Source organism: Sturnira hondurensis, unplaced genomic scaffold, assembly GCF_014824575.4.
Source record: "Sturnira hondurensis isolate 20B ecotype Veracruz unplaced genomic scaffold, ASM1482457v3 Scaffold0010428, whole genome shotgun sequence".
Taxonomy (NCBI): Eukaryota; Metazoa; Chordata; class Mammalia; order Chiroptera; family Phyllostomidae; genus Sturnira; species Sturnira hondurensis.
Genome location: NW_028083059.1, coordinates 4406821 through 4423042, shown reverse-complemented (window position 1 = coordinate 4423042; position 16222 = coordinate 4406821). Strand labels below are relative to the sequence as shown.

The 16222-nt window shown below is 36.9% G+C and overlaps 1 pseudogene; it reads left to right on the top strand.

The window, feature by feature from the left end:
• The first annotated feature begins 13824 nt into the window (after positions 1 to 13824).
• On the top strand, positions 13825 to 14553 carry LOC118995720 (phospholipid scramblase 1-like; annotated as a pseudogene).
• The last annotated feature ends 1669 nt before the right edge of the window (positions 14554 to 16222 follow it).

Here is a 16222-nt window from a genome sequence, read left to right as displayed (position 1 = left end):
GGTTGCTCTGTAGTTTAGTTGTAATTTCAATGTGGTTGTGCAAGGATTGAAGTACTGTATTTACCTATGCTGCTCTCTCGATGGGAGCCCCCTAGAAAGTATGTTTTTAAAATTGAATAAACCTCTGGCTCCCACAAAACTCTTCATGGACTTCTCATTTTATTGCACTTATTCATTTTATTCTTAAAAAATTACAGAGAGTAGACTCTTTTCCCCCCTCTTCTTTCAGGTAAACAGATAAGCAAGCCTCAGCTTAGAGAAGAAATGCTTTTGTAAAAGCTCAATATTTCAGGCCAAAGTATCCATTTGTCTTCAGTAATATCTAGCTTTGAAATGTTGCTACTGTTAGCACTAAATGAAGCCTTAATTTCCATGTTTCGGAGATGGTATCGATGAACATTAGCAGGGTGTGTGGTATACACAGCGTCAAGTGAACAGCCACATGCATTGAGCTCTATGTTTAACGGTCCTGCCTCAGAATCCCTGTAGGTTTTTGAGTGTTCTTTTAAAGACTCTACTATCTGTTCTAAGAGAGGAACAGATGCATCTTTCCATATAGTGCAATCAGCAAAGTTCAGAAGATGTAAGGCCAGACTATATTCATATTTCTTTCACAGCACTGAGTACATCAGTGGTACTAAACCAGCCTTCTCAACAGCTAGCATCTCTTTTTTAAAAAAATTGGTTTCTATTTTGGTGGTTGAGATCAGGAACTATTAAGTTTTCATGTGAGTGAATTTCTTTCCTTGCTTATAATCCTTTTTAATGCAGTGCCTTATGGTATACTAGTATTTTTATTTTAAAACTTGTTTTTTTAGGAGGTTTATCTTTATAAAGAAAAAAGTTTTTTCTTCTTACTGCTTTGAAAACAAGGCAGTAATTTTAAATTAAAATAAATGTTTTGTTCACAGTATTGTCTTTCTTTTAGAAGCAGTATGCATTTTGTACCATGGATAAGAGGACACACACATAACATTATATATACTTCACACTCCTCCACACACCCACACACAAACACACAAATCAATTCTACCCAGAAGGTAAAAGCCCCTTTAAAATGCACTTGTATATTTATATGCATTGGTACCAGGCTGATTCAGTGGAGAATAATAGTCATTTTCAACAAATGGTGCTGGTACTGGGATAACTGAGCACCTACATGCAAAAAAAAAAAAGACCTCTATGTCACACTATGTATGAAAATTAACTAAAACTACCTCAGAGAACTGATTATAAATCTATACCAATCTTAGAAAAAATATATGTTAAATCTTTGTGACTTTGGATTAGGCAATGGTTTCTTAAATCTGACATAAAATATAAGCAAAAAAATAAAAAAATATGTGAACTGCACATAATTAAAATAAAAACGTTTTGGGGCTTTAAAGGACCATCAGGAAGGAAAATGGACAACCTGAGGACTGAGGTCAGTGCATTAGGAAATCACACATATATTAAGATACTTGTATTCATAATGTGTAAACAACTCAAATATAAAAAGACAAATAACCCAATTAAAAATGGCCAAATGATTTGAGAAGACATTTCTCGAGAAGTCTACAAATGCCCAATAATTATATAAAACATGGTCAATATCATTAGTTAGGAAACACCACAGATAAAAACCGGATAAAAACCACAACAAGATAGCACTTCACTTCTAATAGGATGGCTAAAATACAAAACAAACAAACTGAAAACAACCAACAACAATAAGAAATGCCTAAAAGGTAGAGAAATTGAAACATCCATTTATTGCTGATAATATGGTCAAATAGTACAACTTCTTTGGAAAACAGCTTGGTAGTTCCTTAAAATGTGAAACAGTGCCCAGCAATTTCATTCCTCAGTACATACACAAAATAAAGTAAAACACATTTCCACACATAAACGTATACATGTCTCTTCATAACAGTATCATATATAATACCAAAAAGTGGGAGAAACTTTTTCAAAATATTAACTAATGAATGGATAAAATAATGGCATATCCATACAATGAATATTATTTGACAATGAAATGAAGTACTGAAACATGCTGTCACAGGAATGAAACTTAAAAATATTATGCTAAGTAAAAGATATCAGTCATAAAAGATCACATATTGTACTATTCCATTCATATAAAATGCCTAGAATAAGCAACTCTATAGAGACAGAAAATAGTTGCCAGGGTATGGGGAAGAAAAAAAAATGAGGAGTAGTTGATAATGGGTACAGAGTTTTGTTTGGGATAATGAAAATGTTCTAAAATTATATGGTGATGATTGTTGCACACTTCTGTGAATATAGTATAGACCATTATATTTCCCCACAGTAGGAAAAAATATTTTTAATACATTTATATGAAAAGGGACTTATATTCAGGCTATAACAAACAGTTGCTAGTTTATAATGAATAAATCAATAACCCCTCAAAATTTGGCAAAATATTTGAATATACACTTCATAAAATAGGTATATTAATGGCCAATAAGCATATAAAAGCCATATATAATTTTGGGCATAATTAATTACCTAGATAATGCATATTAAAATCATAATGAGCTAAAACTATATATTTCAAAAATGATAAGTTTTTTGTGTTGGCAAACACGAAGAGCATTTAGAAGTGGCATTCATTGCTTGTCAGAGTATGAAAATGTTCTGGAAAATATTTTGTCAGATTTTTATAAGATGAAGCATACATATAACATATGACCCAGAAACCCCACTCCTGGGTATTTAAGAGAAAATGTGTGTCCACATAGGGATCTGAATAACAATGATCATACGAGCTTGTATCATAATCATTCCAAACCCCGAACCCCCAAATATCAACAGGTAAATGGCTACACAAGTCATGGCATACTCACAGGATTAAAGAGTATTCAGCGACAAAAGAACAAACTGACACCTGCAATGACATAAAGCCATCTCAAAAGTCACGCTGGGTTGAAGAATTCAGATACAAAAGAGTATATACATGTTGTATAATTCCATTTGTGTTCCATTTTAGAGCACACAAAATTAATTTGTAATGATGGCAGGTGAATGTTTTCCTGCGGTGAAAGAGTTGGATACTAAGGGTTATTAGCAAATGGTTTGGGATAATGAAAATATTCTATATCTTCAATGTGGCAGCGGTGGTTACCTAAGTGTATCACATGTCAACATTTATTATTAATGCAATTAAATTGGGTGAATTTATCATATTTAAATTATATTTCAGTAATGTTGATTAAAGCAAAAAGGAAAACGACTCATTGATATGGAAGCATAAGTGGTAATGGGGAAAAATAAGGTAAATGTTTCATTTTTGACAGGAAGAACTTACAAAAACTTCATCTTTGATGCCATGATTTGGATGACATTATGAAATCATTATTGGAATTAATTGATTTTCTGCTTACAGCATACGATAACACTACTATCTAACTGGCATCATTTCACTTGTACAGAGTTTTACAGTTAATGAGGCCAGCCCACTAACAGCTATTATTGTACATTTCATAGGTTTACAAAAATAAGTAAAATTAATTTATAAGCATAATCTTTTGATCTTAATGAAAAGCTATGGTTGATAGAATTGTATATCTGTACAGGTTAAATTATTGTCTTTGAGCAATTTTTCTTAAATTAGCTATTCACTTGAAGTGGATGCCGATAATTCTTCGGCAAATTCCGACATCTGCTTTTTCAGTCCACAAAATCACCACGGTTCTGAACGTAGATGGTAAAGTAAACACTGACAAAAACACATTACAAATTACATGGGTATCATCAATTTTCTTGAGAAACAGAACTTAAAAGCTTATTTAACAGAATATACTTTTTGTGCTCATTATCAATGAAATAGCACATTGAAAAACATTGCTGAGCAACAAAAGAAATGGGTACACAAGCAACTTCCATTGTGGTTGCCGTGCCCAGAGGCTTACACTGCTCTTCCCAGAGCAGAATGGCTCAGCCTCTGTTTGCCACGCATATTTTATAGACACATTTTCCACCAACCCTGCTAAATGGTAGTGAGGGGACTCCTTGCATTTCTCTTGGTGAAGCGCAGGGCCTGCTTAAAGGGCGTGTGACTCATACGTTGGCACAGGGCCTTTCTCTCAGAAGGGCCCTGTGCTTGGTTAAAAATTCTGTTGTTGGCCTCTTGAAAGGCTTAATAAATTTATCTTTGGAACTGTGTTTTGTAAGTGAGCTCTGAGGGAGTAATGAAGCATGTGCATGAGCAGAGGAGTAATAAATAACAAAATGAGATTAAAGAAAATAAAAGCAATGCATTTCTAAATGTGGCAGAAAATTTTGTTAAAGTTTTCCCCCTAATCACGAGTGCTAGTTGGCTTTTATTTCCACAGGCTGGGGCATAGTTCAAAAGGTATTTTTAAATTCTGGCGATGCTGGTTTTCTCTGAGTCTGAAGTGTCCTCACTGTCTTGGGGGTATAGCTGTTTTAAGGACTGTAATGCAGTTGTGTATTTCATATGTCACCCTTCATTCATCCTATAAAAGCATTGTCATGTTGGACACAAACTGACCAGTTTTTCAGAGAATATTTATCTGTTCCTATCATTCATATTAAAAAATCAAAATTGATATTTTAAATTATAAAAGCACCACTTATTTATTGTCAAAAATAATACAGAAATATATGAAACGAAAGCTTGGTAAGTAATACTCTTATCCTTCTCGACCCCACAATCCACTTCCTAGAAGGAGCCACAATTACTGGTTCCGCGTCGATCATTTGGGAATACATCTGTGTGTGTGTCTCATCACGTCCTGTAACTTGCTTTTTTACTTTCAATGACATATTGCAACTATCCTTCTATGCCTATATTTATCTATATAGATAGATTCTAAATATAGATCTGCAGAATATATATGCTGTATTTTAATGAATATATTACAAAATTTTAAACCAACCCCAAATTGGTTATTTCCAAATTTTCAAAATTTAAATAACTTGCAAGGAACAGATTTTTATTTACATGCATCACTTATAATAAGCTTTAAGGGCATACAAGAAGACATAAAAGTACATGAAGTGGATATTTTGTTTGGAACTATTAGCTACGTTATGACAACCATCCACCCCGCTTATGCATTCTACCAAGAATAGCTGAGAATTACTGCTTTAGGCTAACCCACCAGATCTGAAAACAAAGGTTGTGCTGCAATTGTTCTTAATACTAAGCATGGTAATGACAGGGATAATAATGAGTTTACTTTGATTGTTGCAAATTCTTGTCATTAAAAGCTGGCTTCTGTGTCCCCCTTTCTAGAATTGGTGCCTCGGGACAAAAGATCAGAAACACTCTTGCAGAGCTGTCCTAAAAATGTTCATTGAGCAGTAGGAAAAGCTTGTCTTTTGGCACCTGAGGCTTCACCCCTTTTATTAAAAAGTGAGATGATAAGGATTGCAGCCTAAAAGGTGTTCTTCCTCATGGCTCCCACACAACTTCAGATTCGACACACGCTGAAGCTCTCATTAAGGTTGCCGCTGTGACATGTGCCTGGAAGGAGGGGATCAACAGTTATTTTCATGAACACAAGTTGACAGTTTGGATTTTGACTTTTGCAATGGTGTTGCTTTAACCGTTAGCCTCGTGTAACAGTCCTCCCTTACCCACGGTTTCACTTTCTGAGCTTCCGTTATCGCGGTCAACTGTGGTCGGAAAATATTAAATTAAAAATTCCAGGAACAAGCAATTTGTAAGTTTTACATTTCATGCCATTCTGAGTAGTGGGATGAAATCTCACGCTGTCCCACTCTGTCCCAGCCTGGACATACATTACCCCTTTGTCCAGCATATCCTCACTGTGCGTGCTCCCCACGTGTTAGTCAGGGGAAAGCCAGCTTGGTTATCAGATCTGTTGTATGTGAGAGAGAGAAAGCCAGTGCATGAGCACATTCACATAAGTTTTATTACAGTATATCATTGTAATTTTCTATTTTTATCAATTATTGTTGCTAATTCTTAATGTACCAAATACAGAAATTAAACTTGATCATAGATGTGTGTAGGAAACAAATGTAGTACATGTAGGGTTCAGGACTACCGGTGGTTTCTGGCCTCCACCTGAAACATATCCCCTGTGGATAAAGGGGTGGGGGCTGCTGCATCCTCCAGGTGCTCCCTGCCACCACTCATTTATAGACTGCATCTGCGTCCCATAGGCCCCTGCTTTGTGCTTCCTCCGGCCACAACCCTGACTTCCCTCTCCCCAGTCTGGGATGAGCCATTATCTCTAGACCTACTTTGTATCAAGGGACCCAAGGAGACTTTTGTTCTGTGTGAGTAATTGGCATGTTTTTTTTCTGACATCAGTTTGAAATCTCAATAATTTTGAGAGCTTCCCCACACATCAATCTGCATGCTGATTTCAGTTCTGCTGAGAATTCTTTTTTCTGACTTTTTTCCATAGTGTTCCTCTAGAATTAATCTTTACTCCTTGAACTTTTAATTAGTATCAGAGGAAAACAAAATCAGGCTTAGGTAAGGAGAGATTTTATTGCAAGAGGGAGGAAGGAGACTGTTGCAATAGGGAGAATGCTTGGGCCATGAGCCCTGCAAGCATCTCAAAGACTAGTGAGAAAAGGGCTTTGCTTTTAGAGGAAGCAAGGCTGGAAAGAACCAGGTTGGGAAATGGGATGAATGAGAATGGGTATGAAAAGAAAGCGGTAGATAAGAGACTGTTATCCTGGGGTTAGTTAGTACATTCTCAGCAGGGGCAGTAGGGGTGGAGGGATCAAGCAAAATGTAAAAGGACTCATGAACAAGGGTGACAGTGTGTGATTGTAGGGGTAGGGAGAAATAAGAGAGTCAATTTTATTGGGAAAAATATAATTTAAAAAAAAGAGGTCCTATACTGGCTCAGGCTGAATGTAGATCAAAAGCAAGTGGCCTGGAGGAAGAAAATGTAACCACTATATAGTAAACAAGCATTTTGTTCTAACGTGTTAGTGGGGATGAAACAGCCAATTAGGAAGCAAAGAATGAGAATTTGGAGGATTTGTGTCTAGCTTTATCATAGGTGGACAAGAGGGGGCCCCTATGAGTCTCATCTAAATCATATGAGGAATGATGTTTCTTGGCAATAAGACATTTTCTGGAGCACAAAAAATAGAGTAATTTTTTTGGAACACAGCAGGTAGAGTAATTTCTTTAACTGCTACTGCTTTCCGGGATCACAGGGTTAAGGCAGAATTCAGCGTTGTCATTCTTTGCCCTCATTTCCTTCTCTGTAGTCTGACTTCTTTCTGAAATGTGCTTCCTGACTTCCTAATGCCTATATTTTAGATCCACTGGGTTTTTATCTCTCTCAGCTCTTGTCTTGTCTTACATATTTTTTCTCTAAGAGCTTTATTGCTATTATTAAAACATACTTTAATTATAAAAGTAAATAAAATCTCCAAAAATGCAGAAGACTATTTACCACTTCACCTCATATCTCTAAATATATTCCTTCCCCAAACCATACCCCATTTATATAAGAATGTCAAAAAATAAAACTTAATTATGATCACATGAACAAGTATAAAAGACACATGGACAATAACTAAGGGTGAGGGGTGGAAAGGGGAGGGAGGCGGGGAGCATGGGGTGGGGGGCGGGCAGGGTTGGGATTATAAGACAGAAACCTGTACTTGAACAAGAATTAAATAAAAATTATATTAAAAAAACAAAACAAAACAAAACAAAAAAATAAAACTTAATTATGAAAAATGATCTTATATTATAATATGAGGGGGTACCATCCAAAAAAACTAGAATTGTCTCTGGAGGGCAGGCCCCTGGTAGTACAGACTCCTGCACTAGGTGAGTGTTCTAGGAGCCCATTTGTATGAGCGAACTAGGTGGCATTGTTGTGAGAGGCTTGATGTGAATTTTTTTTGAAGGCTCTTTCAATGCATTTGCTCATTTTATAAGGGGAGATATAAGAAGCACTTGCCCACTCTGTATTGAATGTTTAGCAGTTTTCGATCAAAAGAGCATGAACCCCTATGGCCTACCTTCCCTATTCACCCAATGTCACCCTGAGCAAATTTTTTTACTTCCCCAGATGAAAAAAGTCATGATTTTTTTTATTGCTGTTCAAGTACAGTTAGTTGTCTCCATTTTCACCCCAACATACCCCCGCCACCCCATCCATCCCAGCTTCCCACCCTTTAACCTTACCCCCTTTGGCTTTGTCTATGTGTCTTTTATACATGTTCCTTGATGGCCCTTCCCCTGTTTTCCTCCATTATTCTTCTTCCCCCTCCTCTTTGGTTACTATCAGTCTGTTCTTTATTTCAGTGTCTTCGGTTATATTTTGCTAGCTTGTTTGTTTTGTTGATTAGGTTCCTCTTATATGTGAGCTCATGTGGTATTTGTCTTTTTACTGCCTGACTTATTTCACTTAACACAATGCTCTCCAGTTCCATCCATGCTGTTGTGAAGGGTAGGAGCTCCTTTTTTCTTTCTACTGCATAGTATTCCATTGTGTAAACGTGCCATAATTTTTTTATCCACTCATTTACTGATGGGTACTTAGGTTGCTTCCAGCACTTGGTTGTTGTGAATTGTGCTGCTATGCACATTGGGGTGAATAGGTTCTTCTGAATTGCTGTTTTAGGGTTCTTAGGATACATTCCCAGCAGTGGTATTGCTGGGTCAAAAAGCAGATATATTTTTAGTTTTCTGAGGAAATTCCATACTGCTTTCCATAGTGGTTGCACCAGTCTGCAATTCCACTAATGGTGCACTAAGGTTCCCTTTTCTCCACACTCTCCAACACTTCTTGTTTGTTGATTTGTTTATGATGGCCATTCTCACAGGTGTGCAGTGGTATCTCATGTGGTTTTAATCTGCATCTCTCTGACGGCTAGTAATGCTGAGCATCGTTTCATATGTATTTGGGCCCTCTGTATGTCCTCCTTGAACAAGAGAAGTGACCAAGGAGAAAAAAGTCATTTTTAAAGGGAAACATTTTGCCGATGTGGAAGAGGTGAAACAAAAAAACAGCAGAAACACTAAAAGGAATCAAAATCTATGAGTTCAAAAACTGTTTTGAGCAGTGGGGAAAAATCTCATTAGGTATATTGCATCAAATGGAGAGTACTTTGAAGGTGAGTGAATTTTAAACATAATAAGATTAAATACACAATTTTTCATAAATAAATTATTGTTTTGGGAGTCTCCCCATGTATTTTCTGTGATGTCGAATATTTTCATTAAGCAAAATATGCATTGGATTTACTCCCTGAACTCCATGGGTAACTCTGAATAAAGGCACTTTTGTAGTAAAAGTGCTACTATTTCAGGTGCTCCATTGGGTTTTTAGAAATTTGCTTCCTCCTGTATTTAGGCTCTCCTTCACTTTCCATTGGCTTCATTTTACCGAATGGTGAAAAAGATGGCCACTAGCAATCCAAACCTGAATTCTAGTTGAAGAAAACTTCTAGATATTTTTCCTCAGTTAAGTTCCAGGCTTGATCACATTGTCTCCAACTGAACCAAAGTTCCTCCCTAAGGAAATTGAACAGCCCCAGGTACATCCTAACATGTGCTGATTCCCACAGTATAGCAACCAGGTGGCCTCAGTCCTCTCAAATGACACCATGAGAGTGGCCATCTGGCTGTCATGTTGTCGGACTTTTTGTTCATTGCCTAGGAGAAGTTCATTTAGCTGGTAAAGTTTGACATCATGTGTCCTATGAAATCTTCTTTATACAAACTTTCAATTTATCTCCTAGTTCTTAACCTCAGTTCTTACCTTTGGCATTCTAAACACTTGACATTTCTGAATGGGCAAAGCCTCCTAGATCCTGCAGGGAAAGAGGTTTTCCCTCATCTGTGTGTCCTTCTGAAAGTACCAGGCTGTGTTTCTTTTGGCTCCGTCCTCCTCTTTCCACCTACACGCACTCAGGTTCCAGAGGATTCTTGGAACTTATTTACTACTGATGCTCCTCCCCTAACCACATTCTCTTGATTGATATTTATAACTTTTTAAATACTGTAGCTTTATTTACTGCGATCTTGGAAGAGTAAGAAGATAATGGTGGTTAGTCTTTGAATCAAATGTATCCTAAACACAAAACTTTTGGTATTTCAAAGCTTTGTCTTTGGACATCCACAGTCTACCTGAAAATATGAAAGTTGAAAATGTCATCCTCATAGTACACTTTAAGTATATTCATTCAGGGCTTCACAGCAAAAAATTGCAAATGAAAGTTATTATCTATTCATTTTACATAAAATACATAAGAATCTATGGTTTATATTGCACATTGATATCATTTGACATCCTGTGCGAACATTCCCTAAATTCACAACATTCTGGAGCCTGAGAGGTTTTGCTGCTCACTTTCTCATTACAATGTTCTCATCATGAAAGAAGCAATGGATTCAAAGTGAGATGTCTTCTACTGGGGGAAGTTTTTACTATATTCTTTAAGTTATAAGATTTGAACATCTTATTCAACATCTTTTAGCTTCAGTTTCCTAGAGTGGTTGAATTTTAAAAAGTCATTTTTAAAGTCCTTTTATTACTAGAATTTCATGTTTCTCTAATTCTGAATAAGGTAGCACTCTACAGTCCAGACAAATGTCAAGAATTGTGGCAATGTCTGGCACACAGTATGTGTGCAATACATTTTTCTGAGTGAAAATAACTAACTTGAATCAGTCAATGACCAAATATTTACAAATAGCTTCCTGTGCCAGATACAACTCTAGGTTCGGGATGAAGCAGTGACTAGACAGAGCATGAGGCTCCATCCTCATGAAATGTGCACTCTAGTGGTAAAAGACAGGTAATAAAAAAGCAAGAAAATCTGTATACAAAATGATGGGGACAAGCTCTATAAGGTGACTAAATAAGGTGAGCATATCTTGGCAGATGGTTGCACTATTTGAGATAGAATGCCTAGTAAAGGTGTCTCATGTGAGGTGGTAACTCATAAGAGCCTGCTGAAAGAAGAGCTGAGAGAGAATGTTCCAGGTGGAGGGAACAGTTAGTGCAAAGATGTTGAGGCAAAAACATTTAGAGTGCTGAGAAACTGAATGGAACCTTCTGGAGGCTATGGTGAAGGAGAGGTTGGAAAGGAGACCAAATGAATGAATTTTTAGATTTTACTCTAGGTTTTAATGTGATTCAGAAGAATTTTCAGGTGCATGATGGTATGAATTAATTGTTCTAAAGTAAATTGTAACCTCCTCTCTGCTGTGGAATGGACTTGACCACTCTATTTACATCACAGCTTACCCTCGTATGGCATTTCCCACTGCCTTTATTTGCTTAATTTTTCTCCTTAGCTATCACCATCTGGCATACTATATACACCTACATTTTGTTTATTATCTGCCATTGCCACCAGAGTGAAGTTCTGTAATGCCTGGATTTTTGTCATTTCCTGTATCACCAGCTGATAGAAAAGTCTCTAGCACATAGTACAACTTTAACAAATATTATTTCATTGTTAGTATACCAAAATGCCATCAACTTCTGAATATTGACTTTGTATCCTGCTATTTTGCCAAATCCACTTATTAAGTCTTGTAGTTTTTTGGTGGAGAATATAGGGTTTTCTATGTACACTAACCAGTCATCTGCAGATAATGATGGTTTTACTTCCTCCTTTCCAATCTAGATGCCTTTTATTTCTTTTTCTTGTCTGATCACTGTGGCTAAGACTTCCTGTACTATGTTGAATGGAAGTGGTGAAAGTGGACACCCTTGTCTTGTTCCTGATCTTAGTGGGAAAGCTTTTAGTTTTTGCCTGTTGATTATAATGTTGACTGTAGGTTTCTTGTATATGCCTTTTATTGTGCTGAGGTATGCCTCCTCTAGTTCCACTTTGTTGAGTGTTTTTATCATAAATGGGTGCTTGATTTTATCAAATGGTTTTTCAGCATCTACTGATAAGATCATATGATTTTTATTGTTCATTTTGTTTTTGTGGTACATTATGTTTATTGATTTGCAGATATTATATCATCCTTGCATCCCTAAAATGAATCTCACTTGATCATGGTATATGATCTTTTTCATGTATATCTGAATCTTGGCTACCAGTATTTTGTTGAGGATTTTAGCATCTATGATCATTGGAGATATTGGTCTGTAGTTTTATTTCTTTATTGTGTCTTTACTTTGTTTTGCAATTAGGATGATACTAGCCTTGTAAAAAGTGTTTAGGAGTCTTCCCTCTTCTTGAATTTTTTGAAATAACTTGAGAAGGCTTAAGAGTTTGTTCTTCCTTAAGTGTTTAGTAAAATTCACCTGTGGAACCATATGGTCTAGGGCTTTTGTGTGCCAGGAGTATTTTGACGACTTCTTCAATTTCACTAGTTTTTATCAGTCTATTCAGGCTTTCTGCTTCTTTTTGATTCAATTTTGGAAGATTGTATGTTTCTAGAAATTTGTTAATTTTGCTCAGGTTGTCCAATTTCTTGGTGTATAGTTGTTCATAGTAATTTCTTACAATACTTTATATTTCTGTGATAACAGTTGTAACTTCACTTCTTACATCTCTGATTTTATTTATGTGGGTCCTCTTTTTTTCTGGTTAAAGGTTTGCAAATTTTGTGTATCTTTTCAAAGAACCAGATCCTGGATTTATTGATCCTTTGAATTGTTCTTTTAGTCTAAATATCAATTATTTCTGATCTTGGTTATTTCCTTCCTTCTACTTGGTCTGGGCTTTTTTTGTTGTTGTTGTTGTGGGGTTAGGTTGTTTATCTGAGATTTTTTAATCTTTTTTAGGTAGGCCTATATTTCTATGAACTTCCCTCTATGTACTGCCTTTGATCTGTCCCATAGCTTTAGGGTTGATGTGTGTTCATTTTCATGTTTCTCTATAATTTTTTGATTTGTTCCTTGATTTCATTGTTGACCTACTAATTATTCAATAACATGTAATTCAGTCTCCATGTATTTGAATGTTGAGTTTTTTTCTTGAGGTTGGTTTCTAGTTTCAATCCATTTGATCTTCACACGTGCTTGATATGGTTTCAATTTTCTTGAATTTGTTGAGGCTTGTTTTGTGTTCTATCATGTGGTCATGTGGTCTACCTTTGAAAATGTTCCAGGTGCATTTGAAAAGAATGTATACTTTGCTTCTTTGAGGTGAAACTTGCTTTATATATATCAATTAAGTCCATTTGATCTAGAGCATTGCTTAGTGGTACAGTATCCTTGTTGACACAGGATATCCTTGTTGAAGATAGATCTTCATTCAGAAGATCTATCCATTGGTGACAGTGGGGTGTTAAAATCCCCTAGGATGACTGTAACTTTGTCAATATCTGTCTTTGAATTAGTCAGTGGATATTTTGGTGGGGAGGGATTGGTTTTACACAGAGCAGTATGACCAGATAGGAAGCCGTGTGGGCTCACTTGCAGCTCTGCACTTCAGCACTCACCCGGATCCCAAGCATCCCAGGAATCAGCTAGGGAAGCCCGTTTGTGTAAGTAGGATCCAGGAAATGAAACCAATCCAAGGTTTCAATACCTAGGTCACTGAGAGTCCCCTTCCTGGTGAATTCAGGGCAGGTTGTGTAACCAGCAAAGCAGGGCCACCAAGGGACCAGGGGAGCAGAATGACCACCCAGAGTGGCATAGAGCAGTCACTGCCAGAGAACTCTTTAAATGATGAACAAGTAAAATTTGCAAATAAATGATTCTTACCCAAGAACACATTTACCAGCTGATATCCTCTTCAATATCCAAGGAACTCTAGGACATGCTGGGTACCCTTGCCCCAGGTTCCCTATCCTGAGACCCAGGCTGGCTATTCCAACCCTGTTTTTCAGGTGCTAATCTAGGGGGGCTTTTTGTCCAAAACCAGCCAATGTATAATCAGTCAGATAAAGGCACTGGGATATCATGGATCCCAGCACCAGCACTCCAGCAGATTGCCCACCAAGGCTGGAATATTTAAGTCAGATATATCAGATATGGATTCATCAGCAAATTGAACTTCTGGAAATCTTCAAAACTTTTGAAAATAGTAAAAAATATGAAATTAACAACATCCCTGCACAGAGGATTCACTTTTTAGTGGAGAATAGTGATTTTTGTGTACCTGAAATTGCTGTGGGGCTTCTAGGCCTTTTGCTGTGGGTTCTTGATAATATGGGCAAAGAAGTCGTAACTCTAGAGAGACCACTAAGGTGTGCTGGTGGTTATTTCCCCTGCTGCCTTCAGGAGATAGAAATCTATGCTCCTCCTGGTGTACCAGTAGGTTATATTACTCAGAAGTGGTACCCATGCCTGCTAAAATTTACAGTTCAAATATAGAGGAGAGAGGATGCACTAAAAATTATTGGCCCATATCTTATGTCCAACTGTTGTGAAGATATTGATTTTGAGATTAAATATCTTGAAGAAAATGTGGTTGGCAAGGTTTCCTAGCAGTGGCTGGTTTTGTAATTTATAGATGCCAATAGCTTTGAGATCCAGTTCCCTTTAGATCTTGATGTGAAAGCGAAAGCTGTGATGTGTGTCGTGTTTCCCTGTTGACTTCATGGCTTTTGAAATGGGTGGAGGCAAAGACCAGAGATCAGCAGGACTGTGGTAATGGATTAATAAAAGTCTCTTCAAAAATATAAAAGAACTCATGTGGGACATACATGGTGTTTTGGACAAAAGTGATGAAAGTGGAGAAGGATAGAAGAGAATTTCAAGCTTTATTTTGAAGGTATAATTGATACCTTCAAAGTTGAAGGTGTTTGCTGCTGGGTATAGTCTTCAACTGATAGTGGATGACAACAAAGCACTCTGTAGGCATAAAATAATTGTTTGGAAGAGGTGATGTTTTTATGTGTCCCAGCGATGAAGGCTATTTAATTGCATTATGTTCTAAGATATCTGGAAGTGTAATGATTCCAGTGTCAGAAGGGTGACTTGTTCCCACATGTCAAATAAACTGTGGTAATGATCTGAATCTCAGACACTGTGGTTTACTGTCATGATGGATCTTTGCCTAGAATCTTGGCTTTTCCTTGTACCTGTCCCATGACTCTCCAAGCCTGTATTTCTCACCTACTGAATGAAGATAATAACATTCTCTACCTGGAGCTGTTGTGGGCATGAAGTGCAATAATGTCCGTATGAATTGGCTTATATTACTTGCTTCTGTACCAAAAGAATGGACATTTGCTGACATGCTTCTAACATAACCCAATTGGTAATAGTGCAGCTATTATCTTATGCCCTAAAACAGTGCTAGATAATAAATGCCTTGAAGGAAGAAACATTTTACCCATCTTTATAAACTGTATCCATCAGTGTACTTAGCTCAGAGCTGAGCATATGTCTGTTGAATTAAATTTAAAAAGAAAAGACAAGGAATAAAGAAAGATAAAGAAACTTCCAACAAATTGTACAACAAGATGACATTAAGTGTGACTACATTTGTTCTGGTTTTGTAGTTCTGCCCTTGATACAATGGGGTGTAGAATGGTTTCCCTACAAAGTTCATTTGACACTCGAATTAAAAGAGCTGCTTAGGAATACCCAGATACCTTCCAAATCTGCCCGAAGTCACACCACTGTGTTTTTGTTTCTTGTAGCCTTCACTGTTTCATTATCATTCAGACAGAATCATTTCTTGTAATTACAGCTATAAACGTGTTTTGATATCAGTGTTTCATTTCAGTTGCGAAAGTTTGTTTAAAAAGTCTTTCGGATTTGATGCCTGCATTTTTCAGTGGTTTATCACATGCCCTAAACGAGTCTGTTGTGTTCATGAGGATTCCTCGATGCCCAGGCGTTCAAATGCTCATGGAAGCTCTCAGTGAAGCTCCAGGAAACATGACCCCAAAATGTATTTTCCGTCATCTCAACTTGTGGGTGTTAGGTATGAAAATGTCTTAAGATTTTGATCCAGGTGTATGTTCCTGTGTGCTCGTCCATCTTGTTTTGTCACTGACTCTCCTTTCTTGTACTTGCTGTATTCTTGGCACGGTTTCTCCTGTTGAAGGCCTTGGGGTAGTTTAAAAATACAAAGTGGAAGTTTCAGCAGATATGCTTTCCTCAGTCTGGAGGGATAGGTCTGTACTTTTATTGTATCCTGAACAGGGAGATAAATGTATTTGTATCAACTGGTTAGATTTTTTTAAAAGATTTTATTTATTTATTTATTTTAGAGAGAGAGGAATAAAGGGAGAAAGAAGAGAGAAACACTGATATATGAGAGAAACACTGATGGGTTGCCTCTTACATGTCCCCGACTAGGAACCTGGCCT